This window comes from Mya arenaria, chromosome 10 (genome assembly GCF_026914265.1).
Source record: "Mya arenaria isolate MELC-2E11 chromosome 10, ASM2691426v1".
Classification (NCBI taxonomy): domain Eukaryota; kingdom Metazoa; phylum Mollusca; class Bivalvia; order Myida; family Myidae; genus Mya; species Mya arenaria.
The window spans coordinates 12,406,963-12,415,548 of NC_069131.1; positions in this window are offsets into that span (position 1 = coordinate 12,406,963).

Consider the following 8,586-nt stretch of genomic DNA (forward strand, 5'->3'; position numbering starts at 1 on the left):
TCAAGGTATTGATTTTGATGTGTTTAAATTTTTTATATTACTCTATGCTGATGATATAGTTTTGTTATCTGATACAGAGTCAGGATTACAAGAAGAGTTGTTATTATTAGAAAATTATTGTGAAAGATGGAAATTAAGTGTGAATCCAGAAAAGACGAAGGTTATGGTGTTTAGAAAAGGAGGAAGATTAAGGTAAAATGTAAAATTTATGCACAAGGTTAGAGAATTAGACATAGTGGATAGATTTACTTACCTTGGGTTAGTTTTCACACCTAGAGCTTCCTTTTCTAAAACGTTTGATGCTTTGTCAGAAAATTTGGAGGCGGTTTTTAGGCTTAAAATTTGTATATCTAATTATCCTTGCATTTCAATTAAGCATAGATTGGATCTTTTCGATAAACTTATTTATCCAGTCTTGAGTTACGGATCGGAAATATGGGGTTTTAGTAACAGTCCTCAAATTGAACGAATACACTTACGATTTTGTAGAGAATTGTAAGGAGTTAGATTACAGACCCAAAATAATTTTGTTTATGGTGAACTTGGAAGAACCTAATTATTATGTAAAAGTTCGGTTAATGTCATAAGATATTGGTTAAATATTGTAACAATGAATACTGTAAAATATGTTAAACTCATGTATGATAAACATTGTATGCACTTAGAGGACAATCCACATTGCAAGTCCTGGGCTTTCAATGTAAGACATTTGTTACAAGCATTAGGTTTTAATGGTGTATGGCTTAGTCAATGAGTTGGTGACATAAATTTGTTTCTAAGTATGTTTCGTATGTAAAGAGCTACTGATAACTATATACAAATTAGGCAGTCTCAGCTCAGAGAGTCTAGTAGAGCTCGAAATTACGTACATGTATCGTTATTTGAATTACGTTGAGTCATATGTTGAGCATCGAAATAGGAAGATGGCATAAACCAACTTCAACACCTTATAATGAAAGAACATGCCTATTTTGTAACACTCTTGAAGACGAATATCACTTTTTACTTGAATGTCAATTGTATGCTGAACTACGAGAAATGTATATCAAACCATGTGACTTTAAAAGACGGAATATGTTTAAGTTAATTGAGTTGGTGACCTCTAAAAAAGTTGTTAATATAAATTTGGCGATGTATGTGTATAAAGCGTTCGAATTACGAAATACTTTTCATACGTATTATGGGTAGAAAACATATCCTCTTTTCGCTGTTAATACATCATGTCTTACGACCTATGACTTATTTGTATAACAATGTACGTTTTATAATGTGTATGATCATGGACATATTGTCTAATGTATTATGGAATAAACTTGTGAACTTGTTATACTGATAATACTAACTAAGAATAAAAATGTTGATGCCACATTATAACGCCAAGATGCATAACTGTACTACAGCGTATGTTACATTTATTTTCAATTAATTTCAAATATGAGCAACTTAATAAATCAAACTTGACTGTGTAAAAAAAGAGTTAATTGAATTAGTCACTACATAAAGCAATACTTCTTTTGAAATGTATACATAGAGTAGTTATAGATTGCATTACTAAAATGAAATAATATGCCTAGTATATGTACAAGTATAGATTTATATTACAGTGATAGTACATGTACAGCAATGTATTTGTTTTATCTATATATTAGTTTACATATTTATGAATTTATTCCATATGTCAATGATTTAACATCGACTTGTGAAATATTATACGAAGAACAACTGAGATAACTGCGCAATTTCAACGTTTTAAATTATGTTCGATGTGTTTTGCTTCCTGTTTGAAGTTTCGCTGTGTCAATAATGAGAAGTGCTTTTCAATTTAAACCTCTTAATGTTAATTGAGGTAATCATCGGTAATAATACCTTATTTCATAAATAATAACTTAAATGATATGTGACCCAGCAACTGTATAAAATCGACACATAACATCACATAATCATTTGTGCAGTAAAACTGAGATCCTTCAAGGACGCGGGGGACCGAGCTAAAACTTCGAGTTAACTGATGTCTAGAACGGCCCAAGTTACTATATGTGTTTGTTATGAAATATCTTACAATGCACTTTTTAAGTTTCAAGTCGTTAATTTACTTCGGCACCGATTCTGTAATGCTTTGTAGAAATCCCTTATATGTTTAAGAGTTGATGTATATTAAATGTGAAAATGTTAAAGATAAACCAATAAAAACACTTTTTAACAAAAAACAACACATTTTCTTAACAAACATAATATTATATTATATGATTAAATTCTTGCCATTAACTTTTCACAATTATCATCTCAAATGCTCATAAAGTATTAGATGTCATGCGTAAGCGGTCAAAATCGGTTTTTCACACCTTATTAAATTCACTTTCATCTGTTATTGCATTTTTTACAAGTTGCGAAAAAATGACTCCAAATGTCTTAAAGCTGCACTCTCACAGATTGAACTTTTGACAATATTTCTATCGATTGTCTTGGAACATCCATGGAAACCAATTATATAAAACTGCTTACATAAAATAGATCGCAGATTTTTATATAAAGAAGTTTAAAACATGATGTTCTATGCATTTTTCTTAAACCGTTAGTAACGGTTTAAGCCATTAAACATAAATTTTCGAACGGAAATATGAAAATCTACGATCTGATTTTTTGTCAGCAATCTTATATCATTGGTTTGCAGATATTTACGCAAAAAATGCACTTTCCAAGACAAGAAATAAAAAAATGTAAAAATGGTATAATTGTGAGAGTGCAGCTTTAATGTAACCCTACATTATATACGTGTATATTTCGTTATTCTCAAAACAAGAACTATCATTATGAGTATCAGTGTATAATGTTGACGATATATTGCGGGTTTTTTTGGTTTGATATTTTTCTCCTTCTTGTGCGTAAAGATTTAAATCCGAAGCATATACATTTGCCTTTAAGCCCGTTTGGACATATAAGTGAAAAACGACAACTTAAGGTCACAAAAGGTATTTCGGAATAGGTAAAACAAAAGTAATGTTTTAATGACGCAAATCAAAGTAAAAACCTTTGCGCTTAAAATGACTATGGTCATTTCTTACTTCTATATTGTTTGTAAGAACAGTTTTGCATTTCATTTAATACGGACATTAATTCATTCAGAGAAACATTAAGGAAATTATATCAATAATAATTATTTATCAAACATGAATAAAACGGGTGATTCTTAATGGAGAAAGGAAGAAAAACATCGAAATCCATTGAGTTTTGACAATGGATCTAAATAAACGTCGTTTCTTGTTGAATTTCGTAAAGGAAATTACTACATCTTTTCTTTCCCTGTATTTTGAGTTATAAAGTAGAGACTGTTATTCTATTGTACAGAATTTCGATCCTTTTAAGAAGTAAATAATTTTAAAGTTTAAACATTTCTTCCTGAATCATGCACTGAATACAAATAATAGTACTAAACTAATTTAATGTTATATTTGCTTTTCTTGCTATGTTTGACCATGCTTCATGCATCTTCATCGGATTGTCAGTTATAAATTTTGTATTATTATCGCCTGCTTCTTAGTACTTGTCGGCGGCGTAGCATTATCGCTATTGGCGTGATGTTTGTTATTTTGGAAAATGTTTAAGAGGGCAAGACATCAATTTGATTTTATTATGAGTAAACGTGAGCAAAATGCTTGTCGTATGATACGATGAAAACAATTCCATTCAATTCTACGTTTCACGAATAATGTCACTGTATTGATCATATGCAAAGTTTTCATCATATTTAAAGGAGACATCATATATTTTTAACAGTACTTGCCTTCTAATTTTTAAAGATGAATTCTTGAAACAAAATATAGGGTTGAATATAGCACCCTTACATGACTAAGCGTTCAGTTTTTTTGTACCAAGTTTTAGTACAATGATACTTTTTTATGAAACTCTATGATAAAATAGTTTTTAACCTTTAATTTTCTAAGGCAGACTGTGTGTGATGCTCAAAGTTTCAAGCAACGACTGCATCGTATCTTTGAAAAAATCTTGCATTAGAATTGTATTCCTCCGTCTGCAGAAAGAGTTGGGATCTCTAACCATAAAAGTACTTGGGGTTTACTTATTAGTTACTTATTTTTTGTTTCATTATTAAGTTTCCTCAAGTTAATGCATACTTTCATCAGATTTACCTTTTTTCTTTATTCAAGATTGTTGGGATAAGAGTGAGGTTTGTGCACGTAAACTGGTTTAAACCCCCAGTAGATTTAACTTTTACTGAGCGTTCCAAGGTGGTATCTAACCATCCTTGATAAACATACCTAGTTTTTTATATAGTCTATATGCACAGTATTGTTGGTTGAGTTTTGTGCTGTTGTTCCATGTTGTTTGTTTGTGATTTTTTTTGTTTATGTGTTCTATGTCTTCGGTGTTTACCCTGTGTCATTAAATGGGGCTATGTTTGAACTTTTGGCTGATGAGCTTGTTTCTGTAGTTTTTCACATAAGTAATTATAAAATGTTTAAAGACAAATTATCTTTACAAAGTACTGTTATATGACATAATTCTCTTTATTTCACCAAAGTTAGAACTAGTACATATGTTGATCAATAGTAATCTACCTCTACATTGCCACCCTTATCGTTATTTGAACATTATACTTTAGCTCAAATTAATAGTGATATTTTAATATCAAATGTGTAACTATTACCTTTTATAAACTTTCTTTATATTTAAGGATTATTATATTTCTTTCTGATTATTATAATATTAAACAGTTATAAGAGGATTCAGTTGTTGTTATTCTTCAAACATCCACATATAAAATGAAGTGTGTTCACAAGATGATATTTATTATTGCAATCTTACACTCAAACAAACTTTTAACGCACGTTATGCTTATTGATAGCTAATATGATAACCACACGGAATTTTAACCAAATGACATCGTTCTAGAAAGGAAATTAATTGTCAGCATTGCAATATCTTCCCGGCATTTACCGCTTGTATTTGTGTATGCATTTTGTAAAATGAAACGGGTTAAATTTAAGAATGTAAGGATAATAGGAAGTTTTTGTTGTTGTTTTTTCACCAATTTATTATATACAATAAACACCTTAGAATTAAACATTCACGTTCATGAGTCGCGTGGGCTCTAGCGAAATAGAGTATCTGCTATTGAAAGATGAAGAGTTTCATTGTATTGACACATTTAAGGTCGAAGAGTTTAGTGAGTGGTCTGAGCATTGCACGCTGTCATTTGTTATCAAAACAAATAGTGCTGTATGTTTTGTAGAGCCTCCATCCGAGCAAATAAGAGTTCATTGGGATGACGCATTTAAAAATGATTATCGCCGTGGGTTATTTTGCAAGCTGAATGACTTTAATAACGTGCCGAAAGTATTAAAAATAGTGCCCATGATTTTACATATTTAGTAAGGGGCGTAAAAATAGCCGTGTTTATAAATCAAATCGTCCACGAAATTGTAATTTTAAAAAGTCCAAGTGGTTCGACCAAGCGTGCCGAGAGGCCAAATTTTTGTTTAAAAATGTCATATATGTCTTTAATTGTGATAAGAATGATACACATATGAGACTATGTATAGTGAACTAGACTCACAATTTACAGAACGTGACATTAGAAACGGCATCAAACATTTAAAACGGAATAAATCGACGTTTTAAACGAATACTTTATCGAACGTGCCGAGTACTTAACCCGACCGCGGCAGATATTGTTTAATAGGATACTTGCCTCTGGAACATTTCCAAATGTTTGGTCAAAGGGAATTATTGTGCCAGTACTTAAGAAGCCACCCTCAGATGATGTGAATAACTATAGGCGCGTGACACTAGATGTTTCGGGAAGCTGTTTACAAATGTTTTAAATAGCAGGCTCAAAGACTGGGCATTGAAATATGAGAAGCTAACGGACGCACAATATGGGTTTAAAGCTAACCATAGCACTACTGATGCGATCTTCGTATTGCATAACCTCGTCCAAATGTATATATATGAAAAGAAAAAGGTCTACGCTGCAATCGTCGACTATTCCAAGTGTTTTGACCGGATCTACAGAAGTGGGCTATGGTTTAAACTAATTAAAGAAGGGATAGATGAAGATATACTAAAAAATATTAGATCAATGTATAATGATGTTAAGTCATGTGTTAAACATACAAACAGGCTATCAGACTTTTTTGAGAATGGCATCTACTTATTTCAAGGGGAGATAACTCCGCCGATATTGTTTAACCTATTCGTGAATAACATTGAGACAATGTTACACAAGAATATGAACTCAGGATTAACGCTAGACCAGCTGTCAATATTCTTGATAATGTTTGCCGACGACTGTGTTTTATTAAGCGAAACGGCCGAAGGATTACAAAGTCACATTGACATGTTACATCGGTACTGTGAACAATGGAAGCCTAAAGTTAATATCAACAAAACCAAAGTAATGGTTTCCGCAAGTCTGGTCAGTTACGACGAACTGATATATTTACGTATAACGGGGAAAACATAGAAGTAGTGGACAATTACAATTACTTAGGGTTTGTTATGAGCTCTGGGGGTTCTTTCGTAAATGTATCGATAATGTTGTGACAATCGACTTATATTTACCAATTAATATCACATTTGATTTATTTGATTCTTATGTTTCCTCGATCCTTAATTATTGTTCAGAATTGTGGGTTTTCTACAGCCGATAGCCTAGAGAGACTGCATCGTAAATTCGTAAAAAATACACTTAATGTGAAAATGACCGCAGATAACCTAGTTTTAACCTAGTGAAACGAGACGTTTCCCTTTATGTGTTATCAGGAAAGTCAGAATTGTAAAATATTGGTTTAAACCTATGAATTGTTACACCTGTAACCATATACTGTAAACTTTGTTTAACACGTTTTACTTGGATGTGATCAATGCAAAAATAATTGGGTGAGCAATGTTAAGGAGATGTTACAATTGACTGGATTTAGTGAGGTGTGGACATTCACAGTTTCTGTGGTCAATGTGCTGCTTTTCATCGAACAATTTAAAATCAGATTAAAGCACCTCTTCATTAGGCAATAACGAGAGGGCGTCGTCTGCATTGTCACTGTTTAGTGCACTAAAACCAAACGTTGATATGTCTCGATATCTGTTAGTTATAGATAATGTTAAACATCGACAAGAGTTATGTAATGCTGCAGATTGTGGCGATTTGGAAGCAGTGGAATGCTGCAGATTGTGGAGATTTGGAAGCAGCGGAATGCTGCAGACTGTGGGGATTTGGAAGCAGCGGAATGTTGCAGATTGTGGGGATTTGGAAGCAGCGGAATGCTGCAGATTGTGGAGATTCAGAAGCAGCGGAATGCTGCAGATTGTGGGGATTCGGAAGCAGCGGAACGCTGCAGATTGAGGGGATTTGGAAGCAGCGGAATGCTGCAGACTGTGGGGATTTGGAAGCAGCGGAATAATGCAGATTGTGGGGATTTGAAAGCAGCGGAATGCTGCAGATTGTGGCGATTCAGAAGCAGCGGAATGCTGCAGATTGTGGGGATTCGGAAGCAGCGGAACGCTGCAGATTGAGGGGATTTGGAAGCAGCGGAATGCTGCAGATTGTGGCGATTCGGAAGCAGCGGAATAATGCAGATTGTGGGGATTTGGAAGCAGCGGAATAATGCAGATTGTGGGGATTCGGAAGCAGCGGAGTGCTGCAGATTGTGGCGATTCGGAAGCAGCGGAATATTGCAGATTGTGGCGATTCGGAAGCAGCGGAATGTTACAGATTGTGGGGATTTGGAAGCAGCGGAATGCTGCAGATTGTGGGGATTTGAAAGCAGCGGAATGCTGCAGATTGTGGGGATTCGGAAGCAGCGGAGTGCTGCAGATTGTGGGGATTTGAAAGCAGCGGAATGCTGCAGATTGTGGAGATTCGGAAGCAGCGAAGTGCTGCAGATTGTGGGGATTTGAAAGCAGCGGAATGCTGCAGATTGTGGAGATTCGGAAGCAGCGGAGTGCTGCAGATTGTGGCGATTCGGAAGCAGCGGAATATTGCAGATTGTGGCGATTCGGAAGCAGCGGAATGTTACAGATTGTGGGGATTTGGAAGCAGCGGAATGTTGCAGATTGTGGGGATTTGGAAGCAGCGGAATGCTGCAGATTGTGGGGATTCGAAAGCAGCGGAATGCTGCAGATTGTGGCGATTCGGAAGCAGCGGAATGCTGCTAGTTTCTTTTCCGATCATGGTTGATTGTCTATATACGTATTCAAGGAATGTGTAACTGGCAAAGATGCAGGTCGTTACGACGGGCTTGCAATTCCAAGTATTATTTTATGGTATAGCCATTGACTAGTTTCTTTCTTTGTTAACTAGAAATTTGCTGCCAATAACAATCCTATACTCCCATTTGTTGTTTTGTTTGTATTAATCTACAGATTAACTCTACATAGACTTCGGTGTTTGGTAAATTCCACTATTCTAATCAGAAAATACACGATTTGAGTGTGTAAATATAATGATTTCCGTTTCGAAATTGGCGAATGGTCATCTGCATTTGAGTAAGTTGCCGATTGGCGTATGACTATTGGCGCGAGGGTACGGGGTGCTCGTGTAAGAGTAGTATATAAGGTTGTTGGCGGCGT